The sequence below is a fragment of the Microtus pennsylvanicus genome, chromosome 12 (genome assembly GCF_037038515.1).
Source record: "Microtus pennsylvanicus isolate mMicPen1 chromosome 12, mMicPen1.hap1, whole genome shotgun sequence".
NCBI lineage: Eukaryota > Metazoa > Chordata > Mammalia > Rodentia > Cricetidae > Microtus > Microtus pennsylvanicus.
The window spans coordinates 62,486,204-62,500,918 of NC_134590.1; the positions used below are offsets into that span (position 1 = coordinate 62,486,204).

The 14,715-nt window shown below is 45.2% G+C and overlaps 1 protein-coding gene across 16 annotated transcripts in view; it reads right to left on the reverse strand.

The window, feature by feature from the left end:
- Positions 1–10,951, reverse strand: part of Add1 (adducin 1) — a 65,414-nt gene extending 54,463 nt beyond the window's left edge. For all 16 annotated transcript variants that reach the window (XM_075943854.1, XM_075943866.1, XM_075943853.1 and 13 more), the window contains exon 1: positions 10,813–10,951. The gene's annotated coding sequence lies outside the window, so the exon portion shown is untranslated. The remainder of the gene's footprint in view (positions 1–10,812) is intronic.
- Positions 10,952–14,715: the final 3,764 nt, after the last annotated feature.

Genomic DNA, 14,715 nt, shown 5'->3' on the forward strand with positions numbered 1-14,715 from the left:
CAGAAAACCTCAGTCAACAGAATGGTGCCCAACGCCATTGCGTGACTGCATCCACATAAAGCCTGACAGAGCTTGGGAAGTAATTCTAGACAGAAAATAACAGAGTTAAGCACAGCTTATTGATGGCAGCATTTTCTCAGGTGGGCTCTGTTTGCCAGAGGTAAATATGTCTCATTTAAAAGAGTCTTCCTGACTCAGCTTTAGCTGTAAAACCTTGCAGCTCTTTTAAAAGGTCCTGCCACAAAACACTGAAATGGTGTTAATGACCGAATGCTTTTTGGTGGTGACAGGGACCTCTGCCACGAGGCTGGAATATCAGAAAGCTAAAAAATGGGCTGATTCAGCCATCAAAGCCATGGCTTTCATCCTACCTATATTGCTTAGCAAATTAAAGACTCATGTGGTACTGTACAATTGTTCAAAAGCCCGGGGGTTGAGGTTAAAGGTTCTAGGGAGGAACCTACTACTGTGGTTTTGCTACACATGTTGTCAAACAGTCTTCTAAATACTTATGCTTATACACACACATTTAATACTGCCCTCTACCTTGGCCAGAGAAGCTTTTCTCTCCAGTAGTTGGCAGTTAATATAGAGATTTATTGTAAGAATAAGTGTCTACTAAGTGAGTGTTCAGCCCTAAGCAGGATATCTATTTTCAACTCCACACCAAAGCTCAGGGAACACTGCGGATGGGCAGAAAAAATCTACTACCCAGCAGGATAAGGAGAAGTGCTGTGAGATGCTGTCACTAAACACGTATGGGCACTGCACCCATGGATGCACCGCAGCTATGATAACCTCTATGGGATAAGTCAATAAGACCAGTCAACATTCCAAACAACAGCAAGGATTGGACTCCAAGGGTTATTCTGACAGAGAGAGAGGGAAAGGGAACATGCTGGGGGTACCTGGGAAGAGTGGGAGTTAGGAGTCTGGGGTTTTGTGAAGGAGTGGGAGAAGAAATTTGGGATGCATATGATCAAGATGTATTATTTACTTGTATTAAACTGTCAAAGAATAAATTTTTAAAATCAAAAGGCCAGATATGATGGCATATGCTTTTAATCTCAGCACCTATAAGGTCAAACCAGGTGGATCTCCATGAGTTCCAGACAGCCTGCAAGCTCCAGGCTAGCTGATGTTACATAGTAAAACCAGGTCTTAAAATTAAAAAAATAAAACAAAACTGAGTGTGGAGGTGTACACCTTTAATCCCAGCACTCAACAGTTAGATCTCTGAATTCCAGGCCAGCCAGGCATACAGAAAGAGTTCCAGGACAGCCAAGACTACACAGAGAAACCCTGTCTTGGGGGAGAGGGGGCACTAAATACAGCCACTATCCTAGATTATCATCTATAATTTCACTTTTCCGATAAGCAAATATTTTAACATTTTCTTATTCACATCAGCAAACTACTCTTTTGCCAGACTGGAGATTAAACCCAGGGCTTCACTCAGCCTTATCTACAATTCTTTTTGTACTTTTTTGACAGATTTTCACCAGCTTGTCCATTGCCAAGTTTTGAATTTTTGATCCTTATGTCTCAGCTTTCAGAATAGCTGAGATTCATCAGACTCAACTTTTGTACATATTTTTTCCCATAGTGACCTCTACTTTTAAAAAGAAAGTTACTAGACCAGCAAAATGGCCCAACAGGTAAAGCACCTGCCATGAAAGCCTGGTGACCTAAATTTGATCCCCCAGAACCCTCATAAATACAGGAGAGAACTAACTCCATGAAGATGTCCTCTGACCCTAATAATAATAATAATAATTTTAAAAGAAAGATATTGTCAAGCTGGATTTTGTACATGTGTAATTCCATCACAGAGGCAGCTGAAGCAGGAGACTGATGATACTGAGGCTACCCTGGGCAACCTACTGAGTTTCAAGCCAATGTCAACTACATAGTGAGACAATGCATCAAAATGAAAAAAGAAAATTACCACTTCTTCATTAGATAAAATGTCCATCAAAGGTTTAGAACATTATTGAACATTGTATTTGCTTTTTCTCCAGTGTTTCTAATTTTAAACCTTTCCCTTTAATCCAAAGATTTGTTTGTTTGTTGTTTTCGAGACAGAGTTTCTCTGAGTAGTTTTGGAGTGTGTCCTGAAACTCACAGAGATCCACCTGCCTCTGCCTCCCAAGTCCTGGGATTAAGGGCGTGCCCCACCACCACTTGGCTAATCCACAGATTTGATGAATGTGTAACCAGTTATTTAAATGCCAATGATCCCTCCTTCCCATAGAGACGTTATCAGTTTCTTCTCTCCCCTCCAGGGCTGCAGGAAGCACATCTTGAGCTTGTGCTACAACAGTGTGGCCTTAACTGCTTCATCATCTACAACAGTCAGACCCTGGAAAGCCTATCATCTTTTGTGCCCAGTTTCATTTGCAGTAACTTAGCAACATTCCAGGACCGTTGGGGTATTTAGAAATAGCAAGTGTAGCTGGACATGGTGGCTCACATGCTCTTGCCAGCACAGAAGGGAAGGAAGAGGCCTGGGAGTTCAAGGATGGCCTGGGCTACAAACTGAAACAATGTTCCAAAAACAGACAGGCAGGCACACACACTGGGGCTTCCTTCACTTTCCTCGATACCTACAGTCTTGGGACTATATCAATCAACAAGACCATCATCAGATGTGGCTTCCTGACCTTGGACTAGAACTATTGAATCATCCTTCACTTCTTCAACACCAACAGCCTTCCCAGGCACTTGTCAAAAATATAACCTTAGGTCCACATCCAGGTCTGTTCTTTTAGCAGTCATGGAGCATTCCTTTGCAAGTTAGCTGCCCTGGAAGGAGAGCTGGCTTCCTGTTGGGAAACTCAACACAGACACCATCTACTCTCAAGACACACTTCTAGAGTATCTCCCATTTCAAATTGCCTCTGTCCTGCCCTATCTTGGGACTCTGCCAGCAAAAAAGACCATCACCAGGTATGATTTCTCAATTATGAACCAAAACTGTTGGCCAAAATAAACCTCTTCTTTAAAATAAAAAGTAGTAATAACAAGAAGAGTAATAATAAACAATAAGAACGAAATATCTAGCAGTCTCTGGTGTATATATAGTGCATAACCTGTAAGTAGTTCTCATTATTCTTACACTGTTAAGAATGTAAAAGTGGCCAGGTGGTGGCAGCGCGCGCCTTTAATCCCAGCACTCAGGAGGCAGAGACAGGCGTATCTCTGTGAGTTTGAGGCCAGCCTAGTCTACAAATTCCAGGACAGACACCAAAGCTACAGAGAAGCCCTGTCTTTTTTTTTTGTTTGTTTGGTTTTTTTTTTTTTTTTGGTTTTTTGAGACAGGGTTTCTCTGTGGTTTTGGAGCCTGTCCTGGAACTAGCTCTTGTAGACCAGGCTGGTCTCGAACTCACAAAGATCCGCCTGCCTCGGCCTCCCAAGTGCTGGGATTAAAGGCGTGCGCCACCACCGCCCGGCGAGAAGCCCTGTCTTGAAGAAGAAGAAAAAAAAACGTAAAAGCAGCATGATAATGAAAGACTTAGAAGGCACCTTAGCACTACTGCACCCCCCCCTTCCTGGGAACCAGGCCTTTAGCATTAGAAGGCACCTTAGCACTATTGCACCCCCCCCCCTTCCTGGGAACCAGGGCCCTGGTAACCAACAACATGTGCACGAGAGCTTTGAGTACTTTCCATCTCCATTGTATAGACCCGGACCCTGGAACTGGGGTGAGACGACCTTGTAACCGTCATTGATCAAGGCTCCTCCTTGTAACCATAACATTGATCAAGGCTCCTCCTTGTAACCGTTACAACATTGATTAAGTAGAGTTAGCTGACCATTAAATGAACTAGTCAAAATAGTAGACAAATGATTTTTGGGCTTTCCCTTTGATTTTGTACTCTCCCCTCCCTGATTTTGTGGTTGTTTCCTTTAAAAGAGCTTGTAATACACAAAGCGGTCGTCCTTCTCCTCTCCAGGCTGGAGGACCTCTGCAGCGGCAGAATAAAAATTCCTCTTGCTATTGCATCAACCGAGTTGTGAATGTCTCTTGGGGCGACCTCCTCCTTGGTGGGGCTTTAGGGCCCAACAATAAAAATGCCACTTGGGGGTTAGGAATTCAGTTCAGTGGTAGAGCCCTTGGGTTCAGTTCCCAGCACCAAAAGCCATTTTCAAAACTAGGTGTTGGGGCTGGAGAGATGGCTCAGAGGTTAAGAGCACTGCCTGCCCTTCCAGAGGTCCTGAGTTCAATTCCCAGCAACCATATGGGGGCTCACAACCATCTGTAATGAGATCTGGTGCCCTCTCCTGGTCTGTCTACTAGCAGACAGAACACTGTATACTGGTCTAGAATTCTGTATACATAATAAATCTTTAAAAAATAAAAATAAAGGCCTGGCAGTGGTGGCGCACACCTTTAATCCCAGCACTCGGGAGGCAGAGGCAGGCGGATCTCTGAGTTCGAGACTAGCCTGGTCTACAAGACCTAGTTCCAGGACAGGCTCCAAAACCACAGAAAAACCCTGTCTCAAAAAAACCAAAAAAATAAAATAAATAAATAAATAAACAAAAACAAAAAAATAAAACCAGGTGTTGTAGCACACAATGTAAAGCCAGCAGGAAAAGAAGAGGTTCAAGGTCATCCTTGGCTATATTGCAAATCTGAGGTCAGCCTAGACTATAATGTTGATGCTGTTGTTTGTGGGGACAGTGCAGGGGATTGACCCAAGGCTTTCCAGGTAAGTGCCCCACCACTGAGCTGCATGCCCAGCCTTAGAAATAAAACTCTTGTATGCTCACACTATTTCTCCATTCTGTATCTTAAGGTAAACTACTGCATTCTGTCCAAATCAAGATTTCACAAGATTCTCACTTCAATTCAACCCCTATGAACAGCATTCAAAGGGTGTGGTTTTGAAAGCAATGGGTGAGGCAGCTAAGAGATAAGCCCTCCATCTGTAAATGGACAAATTTAAGTGAACTCCACTGCACCCTGGCTTGTTTATATTTCAAAAATCTGTGGGGTTTGTCACTGGTACAGAAAAGAATCTCACTTGGGAATCTGCCAAAATTCTGTTACTGTTGGGGAGGGGAAAGAACAGGACCAAAATATAGTATATGAAAAAGAATTTTCTTTTAAAAAAAGTTAAAAATTTTTTAAATTTATTTTATTATTATTATTTTATGTTCATTGGTATGAGGGTCAGATGCTCTAGAACTGGAGTTACAGACAGTTGTGAGCTTCCATGTGGGTGCTGGGAATTGAACTCAGGACCTCTGGAAGAGCAGCCAGTGCTCTTAACCGCTAAGCCATCTCTCCAATCCCCTAAAATAAATTTTTAAATTTCATTGCCATCCCAAAGTTGATTTTAAAATGTATTGGATTCCTGTCAAGTGTTCAGGTTCTGGAGTCAGACCACCTGTGTTATGATCCCAGTTTACCTATGTGTTACTTTTCTTTCTTTTTTTTTTTCCCGAGACAGGGTTTCTCTGTGTCCTGGAACTAGCTCTTATACACCAGGCTGGCCTCGAACTCACAGAGATCCACCTGCCTCTGCCTCCCAAGTGCGAGATTAAAGGTGTGCACCACCGCCCAGCTTCTTTTTTGGCTTTTCAAGACAGGGTTTCTCTGTGTAGTCCTGGCTGTCCTGAACTCACTCTGAAGACCAAAGTGACCTCAAACTCAGAGATCCACCTGCCTTTGCCTCCCTAATGGGGGAGGGGACAAAAAACAACAACAATGTAGTAACCACTGGAACTGGATTTAATAGGATTCACCCATTGTGTTAGCTAGTTTTATGCCAACTGGACCCAGGATAGAGTCATTTGGTAGCAGGAACCTCAGTTGAGAAAATGTTCCTGCCACACCAGCCTGTGGTACATTTTCTTGATGGGTATGATTGATGTGGAACACTTTGCATCAATTTTTCCCTCTGAGTTCCTGTCCTGACTTCTTTTGATGGGCAGTGAAGTGGAGGTGTAGGCAAAATAAGCCCTTTCCTCTCCAAGTTGCTCAGTGTTTTACCACAGCATTAGAAGCTCTGAGACACCCAATGCAGATGCCTGGAACAAGGGCTCTTAACTGCTGAATCATCTCTCCAGCTCCTAGAACCCCAGCTTAGTACCTTTATTTTTTTTTTTAGATGTATTTATTTTATGTGAATGTTTTGCCTGCATGTATGTATGTATATCACATACATGTCTGGTGCCTGTGGAGGTTCAGAAGAGAGCTCTGGATCCTCTGGAACAGGACTTGGTTTTGTGCCATCATGTGTGTGATGGGGCCTGATGCCAGATCCTCTGCAAGAACAGTAAGCGCTTTCCTTAGCCACAATATCACAACAGACTCCACGCCTATGTTCAAGATGTAGGTTTTCCCCTGCCCCTCAGCAGCACAGTGTATATGAAGTCAGATCTGAACATGCCCAACAGTTTTAAGCAAACAAGTATCAGTAACAATGTTAATGGGTTTTGGTCCCCCTCCAAATCTGAGAGGAGCAAGTTATCAATACATTACAGGTCACTCATACCAACTGTTTTAAATTGTACTTCTGAAAAAATAAAGATCAAAGGCAAACTGAACTAAATCTGTTTCCTTTTGCTCTTTCCACATTTCCTAACTGTGGAAGGTCAGAACAAACATTAACTATCAAACGATTCTATTAAAGTTTAAAATCAGCCGGGCGGTGGTGGCACACGCCTTTAATCCCAGCACTCGGGAGGCAGAGGCAGGCGGATCTCTGTGAGTTCGAGACCAGCCTGGTCTACAAGAGCTAGTTCCAGGACAGGCTCCAAAACCACAGAGAAACCCTGTCTCAAAAAAAAATAAAAAATAAAAAAATAAAGTTTAAAATCATGCTAAATTCCTGTCTTAAGAAGCATGTTTCTGACTAAACTAAAAAGACATTGAAATATTTATGTATATGAAGTAACCATATCTTATGTAAAATTCAATTATTATTTTGTTGGTTTGTTCATTTTTGTTGAGAAAAATATATCATACAGACCAGGCTGGTCTCAAACTCAATATAAAGCTAAGGATGACCCGATCCTCTTGTCTTCGCCTCCCAGGAGTTTGAATTACAAATGTGTGCCACCACACCCAGCTTATATGATGCCAAAAACTGAACCCATAGTTATGCATGCTAGGCAAGCACTCTAGCAGCTAAGGTACAATTCCAGCCCTGTTGGCTTGCTTTTTGGCCTTAGTGAGTTCCACTTCAAACAATGATTAAACTGGTACAGCAAGGAGCAACCCAAATGCTCAAATTGCAGCTTCTAAACACAGCTCAAGTGTTAAGATGCATAGGATCAAAGAGTTGATTTCAGGGTGAAATATTTGCCCATGTGTTCCATGTCAGAAACAGGACCATAGTCTAAACAATACACCTTCTAAGCAGAGCCTGTGTGTAACTGTGTGCATTTTTCCACTAGAGTGCTAGGAATGAAACCCAGCATTTCATACATGCTACTCCAGTACTGGGCTAGTGAGTTAACCATCCAGCCCTACACAGGATTCTACAGAATTTTGTGCATGAAACAAAGTTTGTGTATCACAATTAAAGGGACTGAAAGGGTCTTTTTGTAAACTATGTGTTACAGGCCTGCATTTGTGACAACCCATCACATCGGGGTCACAACAAAACTCCAAAATCTGTTCAGTGGTTAGGAGAACTCTCTGCTCTTACAGAAGACTGAGGTTCAATTCCTAGCACCCATATGTCAGCTCACAACCACCTGTAATTCCAGTTCCAGGGGATCTGATACCATCTTCTGGTAAGTTCTAGCACCAGGTATATATGTGCTACACAGATGTTTTGCAAGCAAAATATTTATATACATAAAATAAATAAGCCTAAAAAAGCTCCAAACTCCATGTTGTGATGGGCTTTGGAGCACCTGGGATTCCAGATTTTTAATTAGAAACGCACAGCCCTATTTCTCATTGAAACAGCACTTCACAGCCCCGATACTAAAATTTTCACTATTTAAAATCCTATGACAGATGCTATTAGAACACAATTTCAAGGCAGGGATGTAACTCAGCTGGCGGAGCACTTGGCTAACAAGCACAATGTCCTGGGGGTTTCATACCCCAACACATACTGCTGTAATCGCAGGACTCCCAGGGTACAAGGAACAGGATCATCACTTAAAGGTTGGGGCTGGAAAGAAACGGCTCAGCCATTAAGAGCACTTGCTATTTTCTAACTAATTACTTTGATTTCTTGTGGTTGGATACAGCTCGGTGGTCTGAACACAAGTACTACTTTCCCAGAAAACCTGCGTTCAAGTCCCAATAATACCCACATGCCAGTTTTCAACCTTCTGCGACTCCAGTTTCAGGGGGATCTGACACCTGGCTTCCACTGGCACCAGGCATGCAACTGGTCCACAGACACACATGCAGGAAAAAAACACTTGCAAAATAAAAACTTTTAATTAAATGTTTTTAAAAGTTTAAGGGTAGCTTTCTCTCATCGCAAATTCAAGGCCAACTTGGGGCTACATTACACTATAAATTAGACTAAAAAATAAAATAAAAAGCATCAGCAGAAAAGAACTCAGGAAGCAGAGGCAGGAGGATCTCTGTGAGTTCAAAAGAGGGGGCAGTTTCAGATATAATCATTTATGTGTGTGTAGTTTACTCAGCATTAATGTGCACGTACAGGACAAACTTAAGTCCTTATTCGGAATGTCTAGTCTTTCTAGATGTTTAGAAGTACACAATGAAACATTTTGTAGATATCCAGCTATTGACTGTTGACGCTGAATGAGTAAATAATGACTTGGTGAATGCTACTGTCTCAAATGTGAATGTGGGTGTGTGTGTGTGTGTGTGTGTATATATATATATATATATATATATATATATATATAGAGAGAGAGAGAGAGAGAGAGAGAGAGAGAGAGAGAGAGAGATCAACATGGCTGAGAGGGAAGCAGAAAGGACAATCAATACAAACTGAGCTTCATATAGTGAAACTATCTGGGAACCTGTCTTAGATAGGGTTCCTATTGCTATAATAAAACACAAAATCAACGTGGGGGGGTTATTTCATCTCACAGCTTGTAGTCCATTATCCAGGGAAGTTAGGGCAGGAATCAATGCAGGAACCTGGAGGCAGAAGCTGACTGCTGCAGAGACCATGGAGGGTACTGCTTACTGGGTGGCTCTAAGGGCTTGCTCAGCCTGCTTTCTTATAACACCCAGACCACCCGCCCAGCGGTGGCCCCACCCACACATCAATCATCAACCAAGAAAATGCACCACAGAGTTGTCCACTGGCCAATCTGGTGCAGACTTTTTTCTCAATTTAGTTTACTTCTTCTCGAATAACTCACGCCTGTGTCAAGCTAACATGAAAACCAAGCCAGCTCAGCATCATTTGAAGCATCTCCACACTTAATTTCCTGATTCAATATGATTATATAAAAGGAACAGGGTTTTTTTGTGGCAAATTAACAAAACTAAACAACAGTATCAGATAATACCAAGAGTTAAGTGAAAATCTGAATAGTTTGTATAAAACTGATTTTAGAAATGAGGACGCTTGCAGACTGTTTAGAATCTGGATTCATTTCATTTGCTGAGTCCCACTAGCCTACACACCACATTGGTGACCAATCACACCACCTGCACCACGGTAAACCACAGCTGAACCCTGAAAAGCCACTTCCTCTAAAAACAACTTTACTCGCAGGGTGTGGCGGCAATCCTCACTGTAATCCTAGAACTAAGGGGGCAGAGGCCGAAAATTTCAGTTCCAGACCATTCTGGGCTACAGAGTAAAGCCTGTCTTGTGGGCGAACTGTGCACAACACACAACACAACTTTACCCACACAGGAGTACATCAAAATTTCAGAATTAACATGTGATTTATACATCAAAGGCTGCAGTTTATACATTTAAAGACTACAGTGTACAGAATCCCACCCTTGTAAAATTCAGCAGCAACCTGAAATGCCCTTCCCCTTCTGGACCCTGTTGAATCTACTCGCAACTCCCGACTTGTTTTCTCGCTTGTTTTACAAAGCAGACAGCCGATCTGTCAGCATTCTAGTTCCTATCTCGATTAAGATTTCAATCCCCTTTTGACAAACGCAAAATCACTCTGTAATAACTGGGCAGTAATGCATACAACTAGTAGCTCTGGTCCTTGGTCTTTGGGGCTTAACAATTTTAGGCCGAAAATCATATGGTCAAACCAAAAGTAGTTTCAGGTGGGCCAAAATATTTATTTCAAGATGGGTGTGCATCAAACAAACACAAATCACCTACTAAATACCTTGAATTACAAAAAGCCAAAGTGTGTTTGGGAGAGGTCTAGACGAAAAAACAGAGGAAAGGCAAGTCCCGTCTCCAGGAAGTTCCACGACCACCTCATTACTACCATCCGTGGACAGAGCTGGCTTTTTCTCTTTGGGCAGAAGGTGTCATTTTAAAAAGAGCCGACTAACAGGACCCACACGCGCCTTGCCACAATCTCCGCAGTGACCAGCGGCTGAGGCCACCTCTGGCAAGCATAGTGCTGACCCGGGAGTACCCCTTGAGGCCCAGTCGGCTCAGAACGGAGCGGCCACTTCCCCCGGAGCCCACGTCCGCCGGGGGGGCATCCTGGGAAGCGACGATGCAGAGTCCTCGCCTCCGCACTCGGTGGCAAGCGCAGAGACCCCGGGCGCTCTGCGCCGGAGCGACCTCGCCGCGCCCTCCTCGCTGCAGGCGAGGCGCCCCCGAGGCCCCGGGCTCCGCCATGCCCTGCCCGCCCTGCCCCGCCGCCCCGGCCTTACGCCCGCTGCGGGCCCAGAGACCTCGCCGCGCTCGCGGGCCTCACCTCCGCGGAGAATCGGGGGACAGCGCGTAGCTTCCCGGGTCCGAGTGCGGCCCGCGCCTCGCCTGCGGCTCGCGCTGGGCTCCGCCCCCTGGCCGCCGCGCACCCCCGCCGCCTGCAGCAGCCCTCGGCCTCTCCCGCCCTCGGCCCTCAGCCTTCGGCTCGCCCCCGCCGCCCAGCTGGGTGCGGCCTGCGGCGCTGCAGTCGAACAACGCGTAGCTCCATTGGTCTGAACGCCCCGCCGCCGTCCAGCACTGCTCTCTCTCATTGGTCAGTCTTAAGCAAGGGGTTGGGCTGGGGAAGGGCGTGTCCTGGGAGGTGGAGAGAGGGTTGGGCTCCCTCGCTTTAGGTTGAAGGTCGCCGTTAAGTCGGGGTTAGCGGTGGCCTGGACCACCGCAGGCAAGGGCCGGTGTCCCGCGGCAACAGCTCGCGAGGCCGCCGGTTCTCCCACGGAGACCATCAGACCGCTCCTTCGTGCACTCCCGCTGCACGTGGACCTGGTCTGGGTGCGCGGTGCGCGGCGCGCGGGAGGGTCCTTGGGCCCTTTGGATTGACTGAGCTGTCAATCAGGGTGGAGTCAGGACGGCGCTGTCTGTGGGCTCTGATAAGGCTTCCCTGACAGGAAGGGCCCGCTGGGGGAGAGTGGATTAACAAACACCAAAGTCTCTTCGGAGGCAGCGAAGGAGGCCAGGCGAGGCCTTGGCAGAACCAGTCCACCTGACAGTGGCCTGGAAACCAGCCTGGGGACCAGACCAGCAGTCTCTCCTGTAGTCTCATCAGAGTCCTAAAGGTCCAAAGGAAACAAGGGCACAGTCTCTTGTTCCCTCACACCATGGAAGGTTGAAGCCTTGAGCAAGTGGTTCAACTGTGTGGTACCCTGGACTCCTCACAGCAGGAGCTCTGGCTTTGACGCCAGAAGGGCCCGGGAAGTTATCTGTGGATTCCAGTCAGTAGCCTCTGTTCTAGGAACACTTCCCCCACATGTTGACCGGTTTCAGATGACTTCTCTGACAAAGCCTCAATTCTCTTCCATCACTTCAGTTCCCTCAGCACCCAGAAAAAAAGTCCGACCCATTAGTGACTTCGGTGAAGCTGGGCGGTGGCGGTGCACGCCTTTAATCCCAGCATTTAGGAGGCAGAAGCAGACGGATCTCTGTGAGTTCGAGGCCTGCCTGGTCTACAGAACGAGTTCCAGGACAGGCTCCAAAGCTAGACAGAGAAACCCTGTCTAGAAAAAACAAAACAACAACAACAACAACAAAGATGTCAGTGAAGGCTTGCTGAAGGAGAGGGGGTGGATGGTTGAAACTTGCTGTGCTGATACGTGTAGATTTAAAAATAAAACAGTCATCAAACTCGTAAAGGTGAATGCATGTCTGAGATGACAAAACGCTGAATGGGATTAGGAGCCGATTAGACAGCAAAAGAAGCGATTTCTGAACTTGAAGAAACTGGGAAAGATTGAACAGCACACCAGAGAGCTATAGGACAATGTCATAGGCCTAATATAGGTGCCACTGGAGTCCCGGAAAATGGAGGGGAGGGCTGGAAGGGCAGAAATACTTGAAGACTCAAACTCAGAAATTCAAGGAGACAGCTCAATAGATAAGGGTGCTTCTTGCTCAAGCATGAGGACCTGAGTTTGAATCCCCAGTGCTCATGTTAAAAGTAGGGCATGACCGTGCACCCCTGTAGCCTCGCCATTGAGAGCAGACACAGGGTGATTACTGGGGCTTACTGGCTACCAGGTTCAGTGAGTCTTTCCACACTTACACAAATAAGCACACAAATCCACATACAGCCGTCACAGTCATACACACATACACAAAAAAGGAAAAGCTTAAACGACTTCTACATGCTGCTGAGCCCTGAAGTGGGTTCAGCCATGTCACTCACTAAGCCAGTGTCTCCTATCCCATATATCTGTGTGCTAGTAAGGACTCCACATGTCACAATGACAAACGAAGAAAAGGGAGCTTTCTGGGTGGGTTGGAACCTATTCAGCAGTTCCACTGGAAAAAGACAATGGTTTGGAGATACTATCCCAGTAGGAAAGCTTCAAGTAGTGAACTTGACCATTCCCATGGTGTAGAAAGGAATGTTATTGGGACTCACGGGCTGTAGTAAATGGCTTAACTAATTGGTCAGGAGCCTGAAAGTGATTATCTAGAAGTTAGAGGATGCATTAATCTGGCACTGGAGTTACACATAGTTGTGAGCCACTCTGTGGGTTTTGGGAGCCAGCCTGAGTCTTCTTCAAGTGCAACAAGTGCTTGAAGCCTCTGAGCCACCTCTCTGGCCCCAAAGATTTACTTTTTTATTATTTTTACTTATGTGTATTTGTTTGTATCCACTTGTGTACCACATGTGTACTGGTGCCAGTGGAAGCACCAGAAGAGACGTTAGCTCATGCAGAACCGGAGCTAAGGTAGCTATGAACCACCCAACATGGGTGCTGGAAAAAGAACCTAGGCCCTCTGGAAAAACAGTAAGAGCTCCTAGCTGCCGAGCCAGCTCTCCAACCCTCTAGGCACTCCTGTAACAGAGGCTGACACAGCTATTGATACCGCCAGATTCCCAGCCTATAAGCATCAAAAACTATATTTGAACCCCTTGGCAAACCAACCACCCCTCTGGAGTCCTTCTGTCTCAGAAGGCAAAGCTGAGCTGATAAGAATTACTACATATTGGTATGAGTTTGCCTTTTCTTCAGTACTTTAGCAAGTACTATGATTCTTACAAAACTTACAAAATGGGGCCTAGAGAGATGCAGTTAAGAGAACACAATGCCCTCACACAGGACCAGAATTCGAGTCCCAGCGCCCATGTCATACAGTTTAGCACTGCCTATGAGTCCAGCAGCAGCGATCCCACACACTCCTCTGGACTCCATGGGCACCTGCACTCAAATGTGCAGAAACCCACCTGCAGACATACACATATACACATACTTGAAAAATAATTATTCCTGGGCTGGAGAGATGGCTCAGTGGTTAAGAGCATTGCCTGCTCTTCCAAAGGTTCTGAGTTCAATTCCCAGCAACCACATGATGGCTCACAACCATCCGTAATGGGGTCTGGTGCCCTCTTCTGGCCTGCAGGCATACATACAGATAGACTATTGTATACATAACAAATAAATAAATAAATAAATATTTTAAAAAAAAGAAAAATAATTATTCCTGGGTGTGGTGACACATGCCTTCAGTCCCAGAACTCTGGAGGCAGAGGCAGGTTAAATCTCTCTTGAGTTTAAGGCCAGCCTAGTCTACATTGTGAGTTCCAGGTCAGTCAAATCAGTAAGACCCCCATCTCAAAAAAAAAAAATCCTTGAAAATTATAACAAATCTTTGAAAGAGTTTACACAATATCTGATTTGATGAAATGGAGCCATGACATGCCTGCCTAGTATCAAAGCTTTCATGTAAAGGAGTTGTGGCAGTAGATTTGCACGTGGGACTCACTATTCCTGCCACACACTACACCATCCGAAAGTCATCCTGCTGGTGTAACAGAATGACTACATCAAATTGGGAGATGTGGCGCACACCTTGAATCCCAACACTCTGGAGGCAAAGGCAGGTGGATATCTGTGAGTTCAAGGTCAACCCAGTCTACAGAGTGAGTTCCAGGACAGTCAGGGCTACACAGAGAAACCCTGTCTCGAAAAATAAAAACAAAAAAGAATAACTACATCAAGCCAGGTATTGCATGCCTGTAAATCCAGCATTTACAGGATTTGGGAGGCAGAGGCAGGCAGATCTTCCAGTTCGAAGGTAGCCTGGTCTACAGAGTGAGTTCCAAGACAGCCAGGGCTGGAATACAGAGAAACCCTGTCTCAAAACACACACACACACACACACACACACACCAAACAAACAAAAAAACTACATCAAGCCAGGTGGT